At 41.2% G+C, this 22,534-nt stretch overlaps 1 protein-coding gene across 3 annotated transcripts in view; it reads left to right on the top strand.

Annotated features, from left to right (window-relative positions):
* The window catches only part of LOC146060384 (uncharacterized), a 100,674-nt gene that overhangs the window by 14,916 nt on the left and 63,224 nt on the right, over nt 1-22,534 (top strand). The window contains exon 1 of one of the 3 annotated variants that reach the window (XM_083173538.1): nt 19,164-19,271. The exons of the other annotated variants lie outside the window; for them this stretch is intronic. The gene's annotated coding sequence lies outside the window, so the exon portion shown is untranslated. Of the gene's footprint in view, nt 1-19,163; nt 19,272-22,534 lie in introns of those variants that run through there. 3 annotated transcript variants of the gene reach the window in all.

The raw sequence follows: 22,534 nt of genomic DNA, 5'->3' as shown, positions 1-22,534 counted from the left end.
CATCCTGAATTCCCTTTAATAATCTGCTTCTTCAAATCCTTGACTCTGTGTTCCTCTATAGCAGGGCTCCTCAAACTATCTTTCTCTGGGATCCCATCAGGAAATAAAAATAATGACTGGACCCCAGCAAGTTACTGCAGAAGGTCATAACATCACATGTGTAGTCAGCAGACAGCACATGCATGGCAGCATTTGTGGAGGCACAGAGTGACTGGAGGAGTCTAGAATAACAGACAATTCAACATATGTTCCAGACTCCCTGAATCACTGACTGAGATTAGAAAAATAATCACCCTGATGGGCAGCAATAGGGAGTTATGACCCCATGCTGAGAAAGTCGGGACCCACTTTTTTAGAACCGCTGCTCTATAGTATCTTTAATTTACATCAGACTGGTAATTATAACATGCTCTTGGTACAGCCAAACCCATATCTGTTTTTTAGCTGCACAGTACCATCTGAATATTTACAAATAATTTTGATCTGTGGCACTGACATAAAAATAATCCTTTTTGGTCATTCTGCTTATCAGAATGTCTACCTAGTCTATTAGCTAGTGAGGAGTTACAAAGATACCCAGTGATGCTAATATTTATCAACTCTATAGTAGTTAATGGGACTCCTAACCAACACTTGGATCCCATGCCTTGAAAAAGATAGCTAGTCTATCGGAACCGGTTGGCCAGAAAGGGACCAGCGCAGTGGATTCCATCCAAAGGGAAGGAGAACTTATCAGGGCCTGTTTTGTTTAACCACCCATGCTATTTTTGTCTGCAATTCTTTGTAGACCATCCTATTTGTCTTTTCTTATGCATAATAATAATACATTTGGACAGTGAATTTGGACCTCATACTGAGGATCCGGAGTGCCTATGGTGACTTCACTGTCCCTCCCTATGCGCTATTTTCTGACAATATTCCTTTTAATTGATAATAATTATCGTTTAAACAGTATATCACTATTGTTGGGTATAATTTGTTTCCTTTTTTGGTACCCCATGTGGGAGGACTGTTTGGACCCGAAAGACCATTTGATTTAGAGTTTCAGCACTCAGAAACATACCAAGGTCCTTTTCTGTGGTAATGCATGGATCTTGAATTAAAAGGGGAAAGTGAACAGACCTAGCAATCTCTTAATTTTAATTTTTGCTACTTGGTAATGGGCCTGTACTATTTGAGTCAGTCCATGTCTGAGGCTTCTCTGCTTTATCATAAACGTAATCAGGTATCTTCATTATCATTACCATAAACCATATTACTGTCACTTATCGTAGCTGCTAGGCACAAAATACAGCCTCAGACCCTTATCAGGTTTGGGCCTTAATAACATTTTAGCAAACTGCATCGTTGAACTTAATCTTTCAGCTTTTGAGCTTTGCAGATGTTGGAGTAGTCAGTTTGGACTTGTAGTTCAGGCATATACTGCAGTTCTGTGCTCTTTGGTACTGTAACTGCTTCTTTCTTTCTGTGGACTTGTCATTGCAGCTTGCTTTGCTTCAGCATCTGCTAGATTGCTTTCTTTGGTCTGGTTCCCTGTGTGTGCTTGTATCATCTTTGTATGACTTCATCAATGCTTGGAAAAGTTTTTTTATGAGGTCAGCGTGCTGTATCTGGAATCTGTATAAAGGTTTGCTGTTGTGTTCTTCGCATGTTTCAATGCTTTAGTGAGGGCCACAAGTTCTGCTGCTTATGCTGACAGCTGTACTGGTAAGGCTCTAGAAGTCACCACCTCCATCTCTGTGGTGACATCATAGTCAGTGTAGGGTGTGCCATCTTCATAATATCTGGACCCATCAACATACAGTTCATAATGAGCATTGGGTATGGGGGTGTCATGGACGTATGGGAATGTCTGAGTCTCTTGTTTCATCAAAGCAAGTCAATCATGGGAAAAATTTATGACATGAATATTCGCTTCTCACCTCCACCTTCTTCCGAATCTACTTCCATTCTCTGGGCTGCTGTAGATAAAGGTGTGCTTGTAGAAGGTGCTTTTCCAATATTCTCCCCCATTTTGAACATTTGATGTTCACACAAGAATTGTTGGGGGGTTAAGATGCATCTCTTTATTGTCGCATTGGTTGCACTCAATATGGAACTTCATACTTGGTGAGTCTGGTTGCTGATAGGTGCTTAGTTCTGGCTTATTGCAGAATTTCAGTTACCACATGTGGTACTTGTATAGTCAGTTCATGATTGAGAACAATGTCTTTTAATACAGCCGCAGGTGCTTCTTGGATAATATTTTCAGGCTTGCTAGAGTAGTAAGCAAGAGGTCTTTGTTTTGTCCCATGTAGCTGCGTAAGGACTCCCAGTACGTGTTCCTTTACCTTATGACAGTAGAGGAAAAAGGATTTTGAATAGTCTGTAAAGCCTAGAGCCAGTGAAGAAGCTATGGCTGCCTTTAGTTGCTGAATCACTTGAGACATTTCTTCATCTGATGGGCATGGACTTCTTTGTAGCATCGTACAAGGTTTGCATATAAACGGATGCAAGAGGGATCCAGTCCCTGCAGGCCTAGGAATGACCTTATTTGTTTAACAGTCTTTGGTACCTTGGCTTGCAGTAGGAGCTTATACCTCTCTTCTGTCAGGTATCTGATGCCTTGGGAAATGCAGTGGCCCAAGAATATGACTTTGTGTTTGCAGAGCTGTGATTTTTGTCTTTCGATGCCCTGCAGTCTTGCTCTTCCAGGAACTTGAGTAGGGACACTGTTTCCTTATGGCATTTTGGCTTGAGTTGTTGTGGTTAACAGGAGGTCATCATCACAAGCTGGGTGTCTTCTGTGTAGAGGGGTCTCCAAGCCTGGAGAACCAGTGACATGCAGTTAATCATGTACAACAGTATTGTTTGCTAACAGTTCTTGTGAGTCTTTGATGATAAGCATAGAGCAGAGTGCATTGGCCAATCATTCACCGTAAACCAGGCCCCTGATGGTGGGATCTGATCCAGCAAGGTGTGTCGATTTTAGGCACAATGGGACAGTTTATTAGCAGTCTTTCAATGACTTCTCTTGTACCAGTCTGTATTGAACTTCACCAGAACCGGTGACATCATATTTCTGGACAGAACCGGTGAATTGCTGTGGAGATCTGCACTGCACAAGGACACCAGACCACAGGAAGGCTTGGACTTTTTTGCTGATGGCTGCTGGCTGCTGTTTGTTCTGTGGTGAGTGGACATTGCAGTTGCATGCTGACATCCAATATTCATTCTTTTTTTCTTTCCTTCCAAATCGGGCAGCATGGTATCAGCAAAGTCTGCAGGAAAAAAAACTAAAAGAGCACAGAATACAGCAACTTCTATTACTTTTATTTCATGCCTGTCCTTGATGAGTTCATAAATTGCAGAATATCAGCTCCTAATAGGTTAACACAACATGTTAGTGATGTGAGGAATTATACTTAGTATGGGCGTTCGTTTATCATTGATAGGTAAAGGGGTTGGCTTACTCTTCTGGAGTAGGAGTGTCTGTCCGCCCACCCAAATGCCTTGTAATGTACTTCCTCATTTAGTTCATTTTGCTACTTCTATTTCACACACAGACATTACACATAATTGTATTACTAAGAGACTGTAGTTTCTGCCCTGTGTGAAGATCATACCTTGTGGACATAACACACCTTCTCCATCAACATGGATTACTGCGTCTTCATACCTTCCCACGAGGTTAGTCAAGATGTTCCTTTTCCTTGAATATCTATCTATGCTAAAACATTACCTTTTGGGTTTATCTGATTCTTAGACTATAAAGTCTGTCCCAAGATTGAACAACATTTTATACGGGTGCTTTGTTCTAATATATACAGATTTCCTCTTTTCTATATATTTTTTTCCCAACTTCCTCTAAATCTTTAAAAATCTGTAATTACACTTACAATTACATATGAACTAATTTAATTCAGGGCATAAAGCCGTGATTCTCAAACTGTGTGCCCAGGCACCCTGGGGTGCCTCAGGACACTTGCAGGGGTGCCTTGGGTTGATGGACCAGGATCAATTCATATTAGTTATGTGCAATGTAACAGGCAAAACAGTGCTGGTGGCTGCTAATTATAATATATGTGGACAAACATGAGCAAATCCTGTCCCTCACCAGATAACTGTGACACATAAACACAATGTACATAATTTTATATATTTTCTGAATAAGAAACATTTGGCCTAGGGGTGCCTTGGAAACATTTTAATGCTTTAGGGTGCCGTGATTCAAAAAAAAAAAGCCCTGGCACAAGCCTCTAACAAACTATAGTTAGCAGCATTTGTCATTATAGTGTTTTACTGTATCACTTTAAATGGTCTGCTTCTGACAATTTGCTCTAAATCTATTCAACAAAAATCTACATATATATATATATATATATATATATATATATATATATATATATATATATATATATATATATATACACACACACATAACAGTTTATTATAACTAAATTCTAGAGGACTTAACAATATTAAGCATTTCATTCAGGTCTTGGAATTAGTTCCCCTTTTTATTTTGTGTCACAGGAAGCATCTGGACTGTGAAATACATCTCTGTCTTTTGTATGTGGTATGAGTTCTGATTGCACTACACTGAGTAATATTGTGCTCTGGTGGGTTCATTTATCACAATACTGTAAGTACTTATACTTGTTGTGATACTGTAAGTCTCAAATACCCAAATAATCCTGTAACCAATAACCGTGTATAACCTGGCTCCCCTTCCTTTCTTTATCTGCAACAACCTGACAATCGGAACGCTCCATTCAAGCTCCTGCTCCCTCTACAATGGACTGATCAAATCCAATGAGTGTGGCCTTATCCACTTGCGGCGAGGCAAGATGTAATGTTGTGCAAGGAAGTATAACTGTGTATTACTGGCTTCGGATTTGTTATGGATCTGTCTAAGGCTGCTGTATGAAAATCAACAAACCCCTTCCACCATCTCAATCTATCTCTATGAATGAGACATTAACCAATAGTACCTGTGAGAGTGCTGCTATTTTGAATGCATTTAAACACCAAGAATAAACGCGACCTACAACCTTTTTCACAAATTCTGTCTCTAAATGGCAACCAACCATAATAACAAATTCTACTACTTTGTTTTCATTAGTGACCTGAACAGTTAACTGAATTTATACTGGTTCTTTAATGCCAGCCATTATTTTTGTACATTTACAATCTGAACAAGGTGTGACATGGAACAATGTGAGTTTGCAAGTCTCCTTTCTTTATTTACTATTAAAAAAACCTCATAATATTCATTTCAAAAACCTCTGTTTCAAATATGACAACTCAATACTAGGACAGTTTGTCTGATCACATCATTTTGTACATTAACTGTAGTTTTAAAATCTGTTGGTCTTGTTACCGCAATTGTGATTCTCTATAATAATCTTTTATCTTATAACATACTATTTTTACACTTTACACAAGTTCCACATAGTGACATAGGTCATAGAGACCACTATTCCATAAGGGCTGTGTCCTAATTGGTTCAATATAACACTGTGTACACACAGCACAATTTAGCATGAAATTTTAGATGACACTGAACCTTATTCACCTTAATATTTACCAGACAGTCAGACAACACAAAACATTTTTTCAGATTTCCTTTACCGAAGTGATACCACAGGGTGTAATCTTTCATGCTGGTTCCATGAAGGTAACCATAGTGGTCCATCATTCATTCAACATTTACTTTAGACAGAACAGTATAAGAAACATTTCTACTGTCACAAAAAACTATTTCAAAATACAATGCATTGTTAAAAATGTGTGATCTGAATATTTCGGGTTACTAAAAATGGCTTAAAAGGGTGACATAAATGTATAATTTGTTCTATATAAACGTGGCTAGACTGATGCACAGAGAGGGTCTGACTAAGCAACAGTGATCGTAAAGCAACCAATCTTCTGTTTGCTTACCCGGGGTTGTCAGTCTCCCTGCGATATCCAGCATAGAACTGAGACCATTAGATGTCTCCCCTTTGCTTGCCATTCCGGACTTGCAGCCCCCATATAATAGCTTGAAATAATTACCTTCGATATATTCAGTCACCTCTGCTTTACCTTACCTTTACTGATCTGATCAGGAGAATACCAGAATAAGAAACCACACAGGTTCATCATTGCAAGTATTCTATCGTTTATTTGCACGGACACATATTTGTACATAGTAACAAAAGCATGGACCTCCCTTCAGGGGTAGGTCTTACAGGAAATTCATACATATTCATTATGACCCTCCTCAATGGGGTTGGGCTTCAACCAGAATATTGGTTCGAACGTGATCTGCGTAGCAGACGTGCACTTCCATTTTGTAACAAAGGAGTGGTCTTCCAGTAAACTGGATTACCCTAGACCTCCCATATTCCTGCCCCCTAATGCTGTTTGTCTGGAAAATACCTAATGCCTTACATAGGCAGAAATCTAGTTCTAACTGCCTCTTGTGGTCATTTACAGACAGATGACCACTGTCTGGAAATACAGTACTTCCTCAAACCTGGGTGTAACTTCTAATGTTTCAGCAAACGCTGCAAAAGCCAAATATCAGCTTACAAATCACATTGTTTAACTTATTGTGAAATTTATCAGCTCATATGTGCTTTGTAATGATTCTTATCTATTACCCATATGAATATGCAGACCCCAGGGGGGTCTCTATCACTCCTGTGGCAAGATTGTCAAAAACCACAGCCTTGCCGGTCCAGGGTGGTGCAGCCTTCAGGGACCTGGTAGATAAAAAGGTGGAAGGATGCCTTAAGGCAGTCTTTGAAGGAGCAGGCTATACACTCCGTCCCATTATTGCTTCAGCCTGGGTAGCATAAGCAATGATTAAGTGGGCTGAGGCTTTGGGAGATCAGCCTGACTCCGAGGCTTTTCTATTAGCTGAAAAACTCAGATGTGCAGCAGAGTACATCACTGAGGCAGAAGGCGCTAATATGGCATCTAAGGTGTCTGCTACATCTGTGTCTGCAAAACGAGCCCTTTGGCTTAAGGCCTGGGATGCAGATAGCGAATCAAAGAAATCCCCTGAGTCCTTGGCTTTTAAAGGGGAACTGCTTTAGAGTCCATCCTAAAGCAGGCCAGAGGGGGGAAGAGTACTTTTCTTCCTACCACTACTAAAGCTTCAGATTTAAAAATTTTGGAGTCTTCAAATCTGCTTTTCACTCGTTCTTTTGAGGGGGACCGCCCAGCAAAGGACAAGCGGGAAAAGGTAGATTCCCGGCCGGTAAAGGAAAAGAGCCTTTTGAAAGAAGCAGGTGTCTAAAGGAGAGGAAAAATCCTCTGCATGACGGGGTGGAGGCTCCTTGTTCTGCTTTCAGAGTGGGGGGATCGCCTCCTGCAGTTTCAGGACAAATGGAATATTCCAACCTCAGGCCCTTGGGTTCTTTCAATTGTCTCAAGAGGTTATCGGATAAATCTCAGGGGGAATCCTCCACGGAGATTTATTCCAACCACTTTGCCAAGAGAAGCCAGTTCGCGCATTGGCCCTTTTGGGGGGCGGCGTTGGCTCTCAGGGAAAAGGGGGTTGTGGTCCCGGTTCCTCAGCAGGAACGCAAGAAAGGTTTTTACTCAATCCTTTTCTTGGTACCCAAACCAGACGGGTCAGTCAGACCTATACTAAATTTGAAGTCTTTAAACCAACACCTTTGGGTGGATCACTTCCGCATGGAGTCTCTGCGCTCAGTGCTTGGCAGTATAGAGTCAGGGGAATTTTTGGCATCGGTAGATATTAAGGATACATATCTTCACATACCCATATGCACAGAGCATCAATCCTTACTTCGCTTTGCGATAGGGGAGACCCATTTGCAGTTTCAGGCTCTAACCTTTGGTCTGGCTACAGCACCGAGGGTATTCACAAAGGTGATGGCTGTCACCGCAGCATCACTCAGGCTGAAGGGAATAGTGATTATTCCCTACCTGGACGATCTGCAATTTAAAGCAGAGTCAGAGAGCATGTTGCAGGAACACCCGTCAGTGGCAACACAGTTCTTGTGGGACATGGGTTGGGTACTCAATCTACCCAAGTCCCATTTAATTCTATCACAGAGACTGCTGTTTCTGGGAGTAATATTGGACACCTACTTGCACAGGGTATTTCTACCAGAGTCCAAAGCGAGGGACATTTGTCAGCTGGTATTACTGTTACTGCAGGCTTCAAGGCCTACAGTTTGGCAAGGGGTGAAGCTCCTCATCAAAATGGTGGCGACCTTCGAGACACTACAGTTTGCCAGGTTTCATTCCAGAACTCTTCAGTGGAACATCCTCTCCTGTTGGTCAGGGAATGCGAACACCATGAAACAAAAAAAGTTCCTTCTCTCTCAGGAGACAAAGGAGTCCTTACTATGGTGGACGGACATAGAAACCTTGCAGCTGGCACGGTCACTCCGCTCTTGGGACTGGGTGGTCATAAAGACTGATGCCAGTCTCAGGGGTTGGGGGGTGGTTGCCCTTCACTTTTGGTTGCAGGGCCTGTGGTCCAAACAGGAATCCAGATTGCCAATAAATATTTTGTAACTTCGTGCAGTGTGGAAAACTCTCCAACAAGCGGAGGATTTCTGAAAGGCCTTCTGATCGGAGTACAGTCAGACAATGCCACGGCAGTGGCTTACCTGAATCATCAGGACGGGACTCGCAGCAGCATGGTGATGCAGGAAGTCTCAAAAATTTTCAGATGGGCAGAGATAAACATTCCTATTCTGTCTGTGGTCTTCATTCCGGGGATCCGGAATGTCGAGGCGGATTTTCTCAGCAGGGAGGACTTGCTGGAGGGGGGATGGTCCTTACATCCGGAGGTATTGCAGGAGATTGTGAGTCGCTGGGGGCTCTCAGAAGTGGATCTAATGGCATCCAGGAACAACTCTCAGGTTCTGAAATTTTGTTTCAGGATCAGGGACCCAACCACTTGGGCGGTGGGTGCTATGACGGTTCCGAAGAAAATTCATCTGGTATACATTTTTCCTCCGTTCCCAATGATACCGCAGGTATTGAGAAGGGTGAAGTCTCAACAAGTGCAGGCAATCTGATTGCACCAGACTGGCCCAAGAGGTTGTGGTATTCGGACATTCTGAAGTTATCAGCGGAATCTTGGCCCCTTCCTCTTTGTCAGGACCTTCTAAGACAAAGGCCATTTCTGCACCTGGACCTAGCTCAGCTCAGTTTGACGGCCTGGCTTATGAGACCTCCTTAATAAGGAGGAAAGTATTGTCTGAGGCAGTTATCTAGACTATGCTAAGGGCTCGTAAACAGGTGTCTGCTGCAAATTACCATTGAGTCTGGAAAATTTACATAAGGTGGTGTGAGCGTCAGATGGTTCACACTTTCAGGTTCAAAGTGGCCAGATTGTTGGATTTCCTTCATGATGGTTTCTCTACACGTTTGGCATTACAGTCCCTAAAAGTACAGATCTCTGCTCTATCCATCTTCCGTATAGGCAGCCGGTGGCACCTTGGGATTTATCTTTGGTTCTGTCAGTTCTGCAGAACCCTCCTTTTGAACAGTTAAGGTCGGCTGACCTAAAATATGTTTCTTGGAAATTGACTTTTCTGTTAGCCATTGCTTCGGCTAGGCGTGTTTCGGAGTTAGGAGCTTTGTCCTGTAAATCTCCACATTTAATTTTTCATGAAGATAGGGCTGTGCTTCGAACAGTGCCTACGTTTTTACCAAAAGTGGTTTCTTTTCATTTAAACCAGAAGATTGTGCTCCCGGTGTTTTCCCCTCCAGAAGGGGCAAAAAATAGGGACAAATTAAGGAAGTTGGACGTAGTTTGCGCCTTGCGAATTTACGTCGAAAAGGTAAAGGACATCCGCAAAACATATCTGTTGTTGGTTTTTGTATGATGTGCATAAGAGTGGATGGCCTGCGTCTAAGCAGACTATTGCCAGGTGGTTAAGGTCAGTCATTGCCTTTGCTTACACCAAGGTCGGAAGACCTGTTCCCTCTCGGATTAATGCACACACCACCAGGTCAGTTGCTTCCTCATGGGCTATGCGTCATGGAGCTACAGCGGAGCAGTTGTGCAGGGCTGCCACTTGGTCCTCTGTTCACACCTTTACCAAATTTTACAGGTTCCATGAGTTTGCATCGGAGGATGCTTCATTGGACGGGCAGTGATGAGAACTGGCAGTTATCATGGTTATATGATTTTGCATATAAGATGTCGGGCATTGTACGGAGTTGTGTATCCTAGTGCGCTTTAGAAAGTGAACTGAAGCATGATGGGATGCGGAAGGGGAGGAGCCTGCAACCAGTGGAAAGCTTTCAGCATAGGTGCCTGGCTCCTGTGGACCCTCCTACATCCCAAGGTGAAGCTGTGTCACCGGACTGGACTTGGAGAAAGGGTTTTGAACGGTAAGTTCTTACAAAAATCCATTTTTTTTTGTCTTTCAAAATAAAGGAACAAAAAAATGTAAGGAATGTAGCCTCATCTGATTTAGAATGTATGATGGGCAATACCTGTAGGGTGCCGGACAGGGTCCCGACAGTCGGGATCCTGACTGTTAAAACACCGACAGACGGGTTCCTGGCGGCCACCGGCTATTCTCCCTCGTGGGGGTCCATGACCCCCATAGAGGGAGAATAGAATAGGTGGCGAGCCCGCAAAGGGCTTTGTTGCGCTCGCCATGCTGAGTCCGGCCAGTCAGGATCCCGACGTCGGGCTAATGACTGTCGGAACCCTATACCACACCCATACCTGTATAGGATACAAAATTCTCGGAAAGACAATTATTTTAATGAGTTCGGATCTACCTAGAAAGGAGTACATTAAACAAGGCGTACATTAAGCAAATTTAATACAAAATGCTTAACATTATGAGAGTATAGGTCTAAAATATTACGGGGTAAATAAATTCCCAAATATGTGATCTTTATTTATTTTATTCCCAATGTAGACCAATGCCACAGGCCCAAGATTGGTTGTATCTGATCACCTAAAGAAAGAGCTGATAATTTTTGCAATATTAATTACAAAAACCGATATTTCACCAAAGCGGGCAATTTTATCTAATAAGGGTAATAAGCTTACAGCTGGATTAACCAAATACAGAAGTAGATCATCCGCCACAGCCATTAACTTAACCTCCAACTGTCCTATCTGGATACCTTTGAATTGTAACCAGTTTTGCAGTATTCTGATAAGATGGTCTAGGGCCAGGTTAAAAAGGAGCAGGGAAAGTGGGCAGCCCTGGCCGGTGCCCCTAAATAAGGATAGAGGTTCACTTCTTAAGTCATTAACAATCAGAGAAGTAGCTGGAGAATGATAAATACATTTTATAAATTGCGCGAAAGAGGAAACAAAGATTCTAATCATCAAAACATTATATAAATGAGACCAGAGGATCTTGTCAAAGGCCTTCTCGGCATCTAAGCTTAAAATAATATTTTGTGATTTACGTTGGTTCCTAGATGCCAAACTGGCTGCCAGTGCCATTCTAACTACCCTAACTGAATGCCTACAACTAGCAAAATTAATTGATGAGCTGTAACTAAGGATGGCAACAATCATTGTAACCAAACCGACATTATTTTGGTAAATAATTTGAAGTCCTGATTTAAAAGGGAGAGAGAACAGTAAGAGGCAAGCAACTCTGGGTGTTTATATGTTTTCAAAATAAGTATTGTGTAAGATGCATTAAAACCCGGATATCTGTCTGCAATCTTTGGAACAAATTAGTAAATGTGGGCACTAGGTCCTCTTTCAACAATTTATAGTAATCCCCATGTAACCCACCAGGGCCTAGGGATTTGTTAGATGGCAGGGAGGAAATAAGACTAAAGCAGCCCATACACGCTGTGATGTGGGCTGTGCGTTATGTGCTTTGAGGTGCGCGCTCCCGCAGCACCTAATCGCACAGTACAAAAAGTATGTGCTTGCACATACTTTTTGTACTTTGTTTTCATCACATTGCATGCACAGGCAATGCAATGTGATCCGTGCTTGTTAAGCACGGAACGCATGCACGTATCGCAGCGTGTATGGCCAGCATAAAGATCTCTTCTTCCGAGATATTTTAATCCAAAATTTCCCTCTGCAAAGGAGTAAGTTTGGGTGAAGTGGCTTCTAAGATTAGATTATAAGACAAATCAGCATCGACATCAGTTGTTTCATATAAAGCAGTATAATATTTATAAAATAAGGAGGAGATATTGTGTGTAGTACATTGTTTCCCTGTGCTAGGGTCAATTGCAGATGTAACATAAGATTTTCCATGTTGTTGCCTAGCAATATTTGCCAAGAGCTTCCCTGACCGATTACCCCACCTATGATGTAATCACCCAGTTTGTCTTATCACTGTTGATTCCAATTGTAAAGCACAACGGAATATGCTGCGCTAGATAAGAAACTAAATAAATAACATAAATAATATCTATTTTTGGTCAGATCCAATCTCTTCTGAGCTTGTTAAGTTAAAAATACCTCTAAAAGCTGTTTATTTTGGTTATAAATCTAAAAGTTAGACTCAGTAGGGTCAGAAACATATGTATTATAAAACAACACCATCTGGTCATGTAAAAAATTAAATTTAATTTTTTTTCTTTGGTTGTATTTCTGCTTTTTCTTTTTCTTTACTAAAAGGAATTATATGCTCATATTTGCGATGGCATAAATTTTCTTTTAGAGACTAACTAAAAGGTACATAAACGAAAGAGGAATGGGAGATTTAAGGTTTGATATATATTGCTCTTGTAAAGATCCTGTAGACGAAGGACCGCAAAAATGGACCATATAATGACAATATATGGGGCTATATACTAAAGCTATAGGAGCAATACAGAAACTACAGTAAACCTGCACTATGTTCACAAATTTCACTAGGAATTTATACCAAAATCTTCACCGCAAATTTCAATTGTCATATACTGAATGAATGTTTCCATTAGAACACGTACTGTCACGTTTGCTGGGTGCTTTGATATAAGGCTGTTGCATTAATGACAGAAGGGAGTGAAGCAATTGAATGAAGTAAACCTTATTTAATGAAGATACTGCGGTACAGGATATGAATGATGACACAACAATAAAACTGTAGATTCTGAAAAATGACAGTCAATAATATACAATTCTTTATGGAAGAGCTTTGGTGATGATTGGTAATTGAATAACTGCAAGATTGGAAGAAAGATTGGGTGATTGGTCGAAGGATTGAATGATTGGTTGAAGAATTGGATGATTGGTTGAAGAATTGGATGATTGGAAGAAGAATTGGAAGATTGGAGTGGATGATGAAGTCCGAAGGAATTTGTGCTTAGTAGGATCGTGGCTGCAGAACCAGGGATGACCACAGAATAACCGTCAGGAATGCAGAATAAGATATTACCACTTTGGAGGGTTAACCTTGTCCTATCCGTATAGGCGGCAGAGGATTCCGTGATGATACGGTATGAGCAGTGAAACGATTAGCAGGACTTGAGAGAGACTTCACCGAAGGCGCAGGAACTGTAGCAGCAACTACAGACAGCCAGGGAGGATCAATGATGCATGTGGGTAGACATCATTGTACTGACTGCCGGTCTAGCCCGGCAAGTCAGTATTTGAAGGGTGAGCTGCGCGGTGATTGGTTTGCCATTTAACCTTACTGGAAGGAGCCACGCAGCATAGGTTGAAGGATCCAAAAAGATGGCCGCCGCCAGTGATGGGGATGGAAACCAGCCGGCGGTGAGTGTGCGTGGATGCGCTGCAGCCGGCGTGTTCAGCCAGAGGCCTGACCTGACACCAAACCATCATGGCGGTTCATGCCTCATGCCGCCCAGAGCCCGCCTGGCACAGGGACACACACCACCACTGTCACTCAGAGATGACAGGGCGTCAGCATGCACTCCACCAGCATGGGAACCAGCAGCTGAAGTGGGCGCCAGAGCAGGAGATAACCTGTCAGAGGTCTTGGGGCTAGGGACAGCACAGAGGGAACGGGTAGCAGACATGGTGGTCGTGAAACGTACAACACTACACAGAAAACTCACACTTCAATCATTACTGCTTTTGACGTTTCCCAAAATAACACTGGTGAGTCCCAATGAACAATATTGTCACCTAGGAAGTTGTTCCAATGATATTTAAGATATTTTTTTTAATATCATCACTCACATCACTCTGAGAAAGGTATGATGGGAAGTGCCAAGAATGATTATAACTACAAGGCACAACAATTGGGGCATGGTCTGATATAAGAATGGAAATGGATCACAGTGCGCTGAACGCTGCAGAACAAGCCAGTTGTAAGAAAAAAGTAATCAATTCTTGATAAAGTATTATGTACCCGAGAATGGATTATATATTCCTGATTATTACCTTGTCTCCAGGGATCAACAAAGCAAAGAGTTCTCCTCTGATAATGTAAAAGTAAATATCTGCCCTCTGGCTCTAGCTGAGAACCTGAATTTCATACTCCAGGTGTGTTGCCATATCGGTAATTGTTTTATATAAAATACAATCTTGCCAGAGATATAGTTTAATACCATTATTAATGAAAGGTGATTCTAGCTATAGTGACTCTAAAGGTGCATACACACTACAATTTTTTTGACCAATTTCGTTGAAAGACATTTACCTTGAACCCAGTGGACAAAATATGTTGACGAAAGATATTGATGCAAGTTGAAAGATCGAGCTACAGTTTATAGGCTATTTTTGAAAGATATCCAAATTGAGTTGCATGCACAGTTGACAAACAATCTTGATGAACAACTGGCGGGTATGCGCATCATCATTCATTGTTTGTCGCAGTCTTACTGAAAGATATTTTGACCAATTTCGTTCAGAATGGCCGAGATGAACGAAATTGTTAAAAAAGTTCAAGGGAAAACTGTGTCTCCAACAAATCAGACCTGTGTATGGGCTCCTTTTCTCTGCCATATCACCATCAGTAGTGCACACATAGATCAGAATTATCACAAAAAATGTGCCCTGTCTTTCTTTGGAGTGCCATCAGCTGCTGAGTGCAATCCTAACAGGATTTTCACAATAGCAGTGATATGGGATGCTTGTACATCATTAGTATTTCTGTCAGCTGATTTTTCTCCACTTACCGTATTACAATTTACAGAGTACATTCATATTTGAGAAATTAAACTTTGATCATGTCTGCAAATCCTGGTAAAGGAAAACTTCGTGGTGCGGCACGAAGGAGAATTCTGAAACGCAAGCAAGCTTCAGAACGTGAACTCTTGCAGAAGATTCCAAAACTTTGTACTTATTTTGGTAACCCATCTCAAAAACCTTTAGACACTAGTGCATCTTCAGAAGAGTCTGAAGACTATCAGAAAGAGCGGAACGAGGGAGAGATTCAGAAAGATATAGATGAGTCTACTATAGAACAGCTACCTGAAGGGTCTGAAGAAGCAACTGAAGGACAGAATAATGCTGAAACACTACCTGAAACAGAAAGTGATCTTGAAGATACTACTACAGCAGGGCATTTGCCACCATCTGCTGACAGAGCTCATTTTGGAGAAAGAAAACTAAAGTCTTCTGAAAAGAAATTTGTTCAAAGTGGCTTATTTCAGCCAAAGAGTTCTTTCCCAAAACAGAAAGGGGGTTCTAGCAAAGGTCACAGCTTCAGTGAATACTTTTACACATGCCACACAAAGTCTGGCTTAAGTTTACCAAGAATATGGCTCTCATACAGTCCAATTGCTGACAAATGCTACTGTACCCCATGCTGGCTATTTAGTACAACACCGAATCAAGCATGAACTGAGGGAACAAATGATTGGAAAAATCTGCCACGCAGTATCGTGAGACATGATAATTCTTCAGCACATTCAGAAGCATGTCAGGTGTACAACACCTGGGAAAATGATGCCACTGTAGATCTCTTGGCTGACAAACAACTATATGAAAATCAGAAATACTGGTGTCTTGTTCTGGACCGTGTTGTAAATCTCATCATTACACTTTCAAGATGCAATCTAGCATTTCGTGGTCATCGAGAGTCTTATTATGAAGAGGATGAGCCTGTGCTTGGTTCACGTGGAAACTTTCTTGAATTTATTCTTCTGATAGATAAGATAAGGAAGCCAAAGGGATCCACCAAATATTTAAGTGTATCCATTCAAAATGAGATTGTTGACATTCTTGCCTATCATGTGAAGCAACAAATCACAAATATAATAGAACATGCTCCATTTGTCTCTGTTATAATGGACACAACAATGGACATTTACAAGATAGACCAACTGAGCAAGATATTTTGTTATGTCACAATTGAGAAGAATGATGAGGGCATTCCAGTCACTCTGAGAATTAACAAATCATTTGTGGGATACAGTGAAGTTAAAAGTCAAAAAGCAGATGATCTGGTAGCAGTCATAATGGCAGAAATTGAAAACCTCACAGAACTTCGAAAGTTAAGAGGGCAATGATATGATGGGGCAGCCAACATGAGGGGGGCATATGGTGGAGTCCAGTCTCTGTTGAAGCAGAAGGTACCAAAAGCTCAGTATGTTCATTGTTGTGCTCATGTCTTAAATCTTGTTATCAGTGATGCAGTGAAGCATGTACAGGATTTGAGGCAATTTTTTGATCTGCTTAAAAATGTCTATATATCTTTTTCAGTGCAATCAGTAGGTGGAATTGCCTACAAAATGAAGGAAACTGTTCAGTTGCTCTAAAGAGACTTTGTCCTACTCGCTGGTCTTCCAGGAATCAAGCATTGCTTGCTCTTCGGAGCAGATTTATTGATGTCATGAAGCTGCTGACTATCTTGTCATTGACTTGGAAGAATGGTGAGAAAAAATGTGAAGCAACATCACTTAAAAAATATTTTGAGCATTTTTTCACTGTTGTAACAGTGATTGTGCTGTCAAAGATACTTGGACCACTGGATATTATTTCAAATTCAGTCACTAAAAAGTGATCTAAACACTGCTGCTGTTCTACTGCAGTCATTTGTGCCGGATATGATTAAATGAAGAAACAATTGGGAAACTACGGTGTCCTTGACAAAGGAGTTAGCAAGTACTTGGGGCTTAAAATGCATGTTCTTTCCATCGAAATGGATAAGCCAGGTCAAAAGCTTTCATGATGAACTCACAATGGATTACAGGCTACAGTGTGCTGAGAAACGCTTTCAAGTGAAAGTGTTTAATGCCCTTATTGACATCACCATCTTTCAAACAGAAACACTGTTTCAGGCAATGCAGAACACTCACAAACTGTTTGTGCATACAGCCGAAGATCATTCTTGAAAAGAGTGTTGAGAATTTGATTGAACTCTCAAAATCTCTCATTAATCAGTATTCTGAAGATATTTCCGATGAACTTGCTGACCAGCTGGTGCTATTTAAGTTAACACTTAGTGGAAAACGTAACAACATTAATTCTGTTAAAAAAAATTAGCACAGTTCTTGTTGATTAGTCACCCAGAAATGTCCAGCAGTTTTTCAGAAGTGATCACCGCAAGCCTGTTGTATTTAACACTTCCTGTCACATTTGCTTCAGCAGAAAGAAGCTTCTCGAAGTTGAAGCTCATTAAAACATACATGCGCAGCACAATGTCTGAAACCCGATCGAGCTCCCTTGCAATTTTGTCAATAGAGAGCCAACGATTGAACAGTGTGGACACGGAAAACTTCATTGACATTTTTGCGGATGCAAAGGCCCATCAAATACCTTTCTGAGCAACTCTATGCTTCTTGTTTATTTATTTTTTGTGTCGTGAGAGGACTTTAAACTAATTAGGTTTGTTAAAATCATAAAAAGTGATCACATAATCACTATGTTCAACTCACTTTGATTATAGTTGTTTATTTACCGGATAATCATAATTTGTTTGAATTGCCCATGGACATTAAACTGTGATCTGTTAGCATGCAAAGTATGCTTGCTTTTATTAATTTTTTTGTTTGCATGAGTTAGCATTAAATCAGGCATGGGGAGGGGGGCACCAACATTAATTTTGCCCTCCGGGCAACTGGGATGAACTTACGCCACTGCCTAATAACAATATTGTAAGGTGAGAGGTGTTCAGAATAGACTAGAAATGAGTGGTAATGAATGTTGTTGAGGTTAATAATATCATAAGTGCCCGATGCAAACCCCTAGTTCAAATATATCAAGGGTCTTAACAAGGCACAGGAGGGAAACATTCTGCAAAGGAAGACTGGGAGGAGGTGGGAAATATTGCTTTTTCAGACAGGGTGTTGGCATAGCATCCCATCAGCAGTGGTAGATGGCAAGACAGTGTAGCTTGTGATACACATGCCAGTGCAAGGGGCAGGGCTATGACATGGTGAGCTGTGATTGGCTTGCTGATGCCCTTACCAATTGGCTGCTGGTACGAGAGCCAGGATTGTCTCATCGCTGGTGCCAAATTCAAAATGTGGTGACGTGAGTAGTAGGATCTGATTCAGGTTTGCTACCATTACACACGTGGAGTGATCCACCACTGCTGAACTCTGGTATAGAGAGGAGGTGGGGACTTTATTAGACAAGGTCCAGGTCTCCAGTACTGTCTGGTGCCACAGTCTGAACCCATTGCATTGAGCAGATCCAGGCCTACATTGACGAGGAGGGAGAAGATGCACAGTAGGAATGCCAGTGACCACACTAGCACAATGAGCCTTGCTACAGTTGCTACCACAGAAGGCAGCATATGCTAAGGTGTGTGGGGGAGGGGGGTAGGAACCATTATATTTGCACAGTGACTTTTCATTGCACTGAGGATAAAGGGTATCTTTTTCTGTAAGATCATTTTTTTGCAATAAAACATCACGTTTTATTTAACTTTCGTGTTAAGTATATGCTTCTATAGAAAAGAAGCTCCAGCATATTAAGTTTATTTTTATTTTTTTCTTCACATTGATGTTTCTCAACATGCAGTACATTCCATATCATACATATAGTGGGTGAGATTTAATAGGATGAGAGATTCAGAAAGTGAGAGATTTGGTAAGAAATCTCTAGTTGTTTTAAAGCGGCAATCTTTACCCTGCAAAATCAAACAGGTTATGCAGTGTAAATGATTGCAGCTTTAAACTTTTAAAACTGGAGATTTCTTACCAAATCTCTCACTTTCTGAATCTCTCATCCAATTAAATCTCACCCAGTATATCCACAGTTCAATGCAAAATATACATCACTGAACAATGCAGAGGCTGCCCCCTGGTGTTAGAAAGTAGTAGAGTTTATAAAATGTAAACGTTATTCTCTGGTGTTAGAAATCTGAACAGCTAGAGAAAACTACATTTCCCAGACTCCTTTCTGATAGATAGGAAGCTGACGAATAGGAATTGCAGAAGTTTTTTTATTTACAGAAGTAAGCTTGCAGGTATGTGTGCTTCATATTGGATGCTGTTTGTTTTCAGGTTCCATGCTCTTGTCTATGTACAAATCTGGTCTTTCATTCTGTCTCTGATTAAGAGACACTAGATTACTAATAGAGTAATAGCAGGTTATCAAATTAAATAACACACACCAGGGGTGAAATGTAATAGGATGAGAGATTCAGAAAGTGATAGATTTGGTAAGAAATCTCCAGTTATTTTAAAGCGGCAATCATTTACACTTCAGAATCAAACTGGATTTTCAGTGTAAATGATTGCCGCTTTAAAAAAAAATGGAGATTTCTTACCAAATCTCTCACTTTCTGATTCTCTCATCCTATTAAATATCCCTCAGGTATTCATACAGAAAAACAGAGGGCAGTTACTGAGTAGCCATGAAGATGACTGTTACAATCAAAAGAGCTTTATCATTGCATGCAGAGCTTAGTTGTAAACATTATTGTATATGTCTTTGCACTGGTGTACATTATGGGGTATATTAAATTAACCTGACCTGAACAATACAATGGGTAATTTAATCTGCTTTTTAAGGTAAAATTACATATTGTTAAATATTACCTTCCTCCCTATTCACCACCAGAGTTATTTTGAGATATAGGCATTGGTGTAATTCTGAATTAGCAATCATTTAAAGGCACATCCAGGTTGCTATATCCTTTTTAAATTATTTCGGATATGGGTAAAAACTGGACCCGGACAAGCCCTCGGAAAGACAAACTGTACATCAAACTCTGCATTCCGGAGCTTATAGTGTCCAGTACGGGGGGGGTCATGTCCGGGAGGGATGCATGTGACAGCTGTCACTGGGGAGAGGAGGAGGGAGAGAATAAAGCCTCCTCTGTATGGTCCGTGCATGCTGCAAAAACCGGAACGGTCCAGACTACATGGGGAAGCTCTAATCTCCCCTTCCCTATGTCCCTGGTGAAAGCTAGGCACACCCCCCGGCCCGGACACTACAAGTTCCAGGGTTTTGTCTGGGTCCGGTTTTTACCGTCTTTTTTTCTGTTTAAAACCATTGGGCAGACTTGCTGGCACTGTGCAAATGCTGCATCTTACAGGCTATTTCACTTTATTTAGGCCTTCTGTCACGTATCTGGAGCTCAAGTTATATGGCTATATAGTGAAAAGGATCTGTACTTGGTGTCCTACTTCTCATTAAAAAGCCTGTTTATTAAACGTGTTTGTGGAAGGTAGTTACTGACATATAGAATTGCTGCTACTCACAATGACAATAGATTCATAACCCTATCAATATAAGATACTATATCAAACTATTGATTGAATAGTGTGGGAGCTATCCCAGTGAAGTGTCTCAGCATAGTGATATATGGATGGCCATGAAATAGTGCTGACAATGGCACCACAGCATCATGCCTTGCCATGGTATGTGCTGTGGATATTGCAAGGAAACTAATCAATGGTTTTCTGTGCAGCAGAAATAAAAGGCTTGCTTTCATGTGTCTACAGCGGAATAGAGGTATTTAACTATTTATTGGTCATTGGAAACAGGCCTGTGAGGATGGCAACCATCGCAGCCTTGTTTTTAATGAAAAATCTATTTTCTTGCTATCAGGAACATCAATGGTTGTCATACCGCAAGCTCGGTCCCAGTTTTCCAACTGAACAGTAGATGTATGAAGTAGTGATAAGGGAGGAAAAGTGAGCCAGAGGAGAAGTGGCCCATGGCAACCAATCAGCAGCTCTGTATAATTTTAATATATGCAAATTATAGATGTTACTTTGGTGCTGCTTGGTTGCCATGGGCCACTTCTTTATTTATGCAAGATTAAAAAAGAGACATTCCACCCTGGAGTAAACATTTTAAGGAAAGTCCGTTCCTATATTGCCTCTAAGTGTATCCACACTTAATGGATTTGGATAGTCAGTATATTGGTATATTTACCATCAATTCAGATGATTAGTGCTGGTCTAGTCCCAGTGTCTCTCACCTAAAGCTGGTGGCTTGGAGGTCCCAATTTGCAGAGGAACTTTTGGTGTATATTACAGAAGCCACAAATTTGCCTATGATAGAGGCAGGTGGGTGAATTCCCTCCACAGGATGAAGATGGTTTAATTAATTAGGTCATGACATAACGCTGCGGCAGTGGATGGTCCTTGGGGCTGGTCTGGACTCCTCAGTAGATAAAAGCAGGGTGAGTGTCTGCTGCCAGGCCCTTTAGCGTTTCACTACATCAGTAACTTTATCAAAGGTGAGAAGCTGCTGAACTCTGTGGGGTTTGAATACCCATATTGATTACAGCATGTTTATCACATGATATACAATTAGGAAATCCAATCTACTTACATATTTATCAAAATCCCATGCAAATGAAAAGGGAGGCAGACCCTTATCTAATTAAATCAAAAATACCGAAAACCAGTTGTTATTCCAAGGAAAAATTAGTGTGTACAGCCATGAATCCACAATCACATTTAAAATATTTACAGGTTCCCGGTATACTGTAAGAGGATTCACCCCAAGTGCACCCATCTGCCTCCATCGTAGGTGAATTTTTGGCTTCTGTAAAATATGCCAAAAGTCTCTCTGCATATTGGGACCTCCATTAAGGGGGAAATTTACTAAAGGAAATTTGTAAAAAATAGGTGTATTTGTATCCAGAAATACACTTATTTTTGACATTTACTTTCCCGAAAATATGGCAATTCGTAGTCGTATTGATGTGCTATCAATACGACTACGAATTGCCGTATTTTCGGGATAGTAAATGTCAAAAATAAGTGTATTTCTGGATACAAATACACCTATTTTTTACAAATTTCCTTTAGTAAATTTCCCCCTAAGTGTGGATACACTTAGGGGCAATATAGGAACTTATATAAGACTTTCCTCAAAACCTTTACTCCAGGGTGGAATGTCTCTCGGTACTTGTTTCCTATCTGGGCGCCCACGATCAAAATCGCGGTCATCGGGGGTAAAAATCGCGGTGATCGCGGTCATCGCGGGCATCGCGGGTAAAATTGGTTGGTCGCGATGCCCGCGATGACCGCGATCACCGCGATTTTCCCATAGGGAACAATGTTAAAAAGGCTGATTGACCGCGATTTCACTGTTAAATGGCTCAATTGACCCGATTTCGCCATATTAACCCTGAATTAGGCCCAATTAACCCTTAAATGTCCCCAACAATTTTTAACGCCACCCCACGATCCACGCCAACCCGAAGCGTGGCGAGCGCAGCGAGGCCGCGAGGGGCGGCGGTACGCGTCCTCCGACCTTTTCATGCCC

The sequence above is a fragment of the Crinia signifera genome, chromosome 2, assembly GCF_055691185.1.
Source record: "Crinia signifera chromosome 2, ASM5569118v1, whole genome shotgun sequence".
In the NCBI taxonomy this organism is placed as follows: Eukaryota; Metazoa; Chordata; class Amphibia; order Anura; family Myobatrachidae; genus Crinia; species Crinia signifera.
This window is presented reverse-complemented; position numbering and strand designations above follow the sequence as displayed.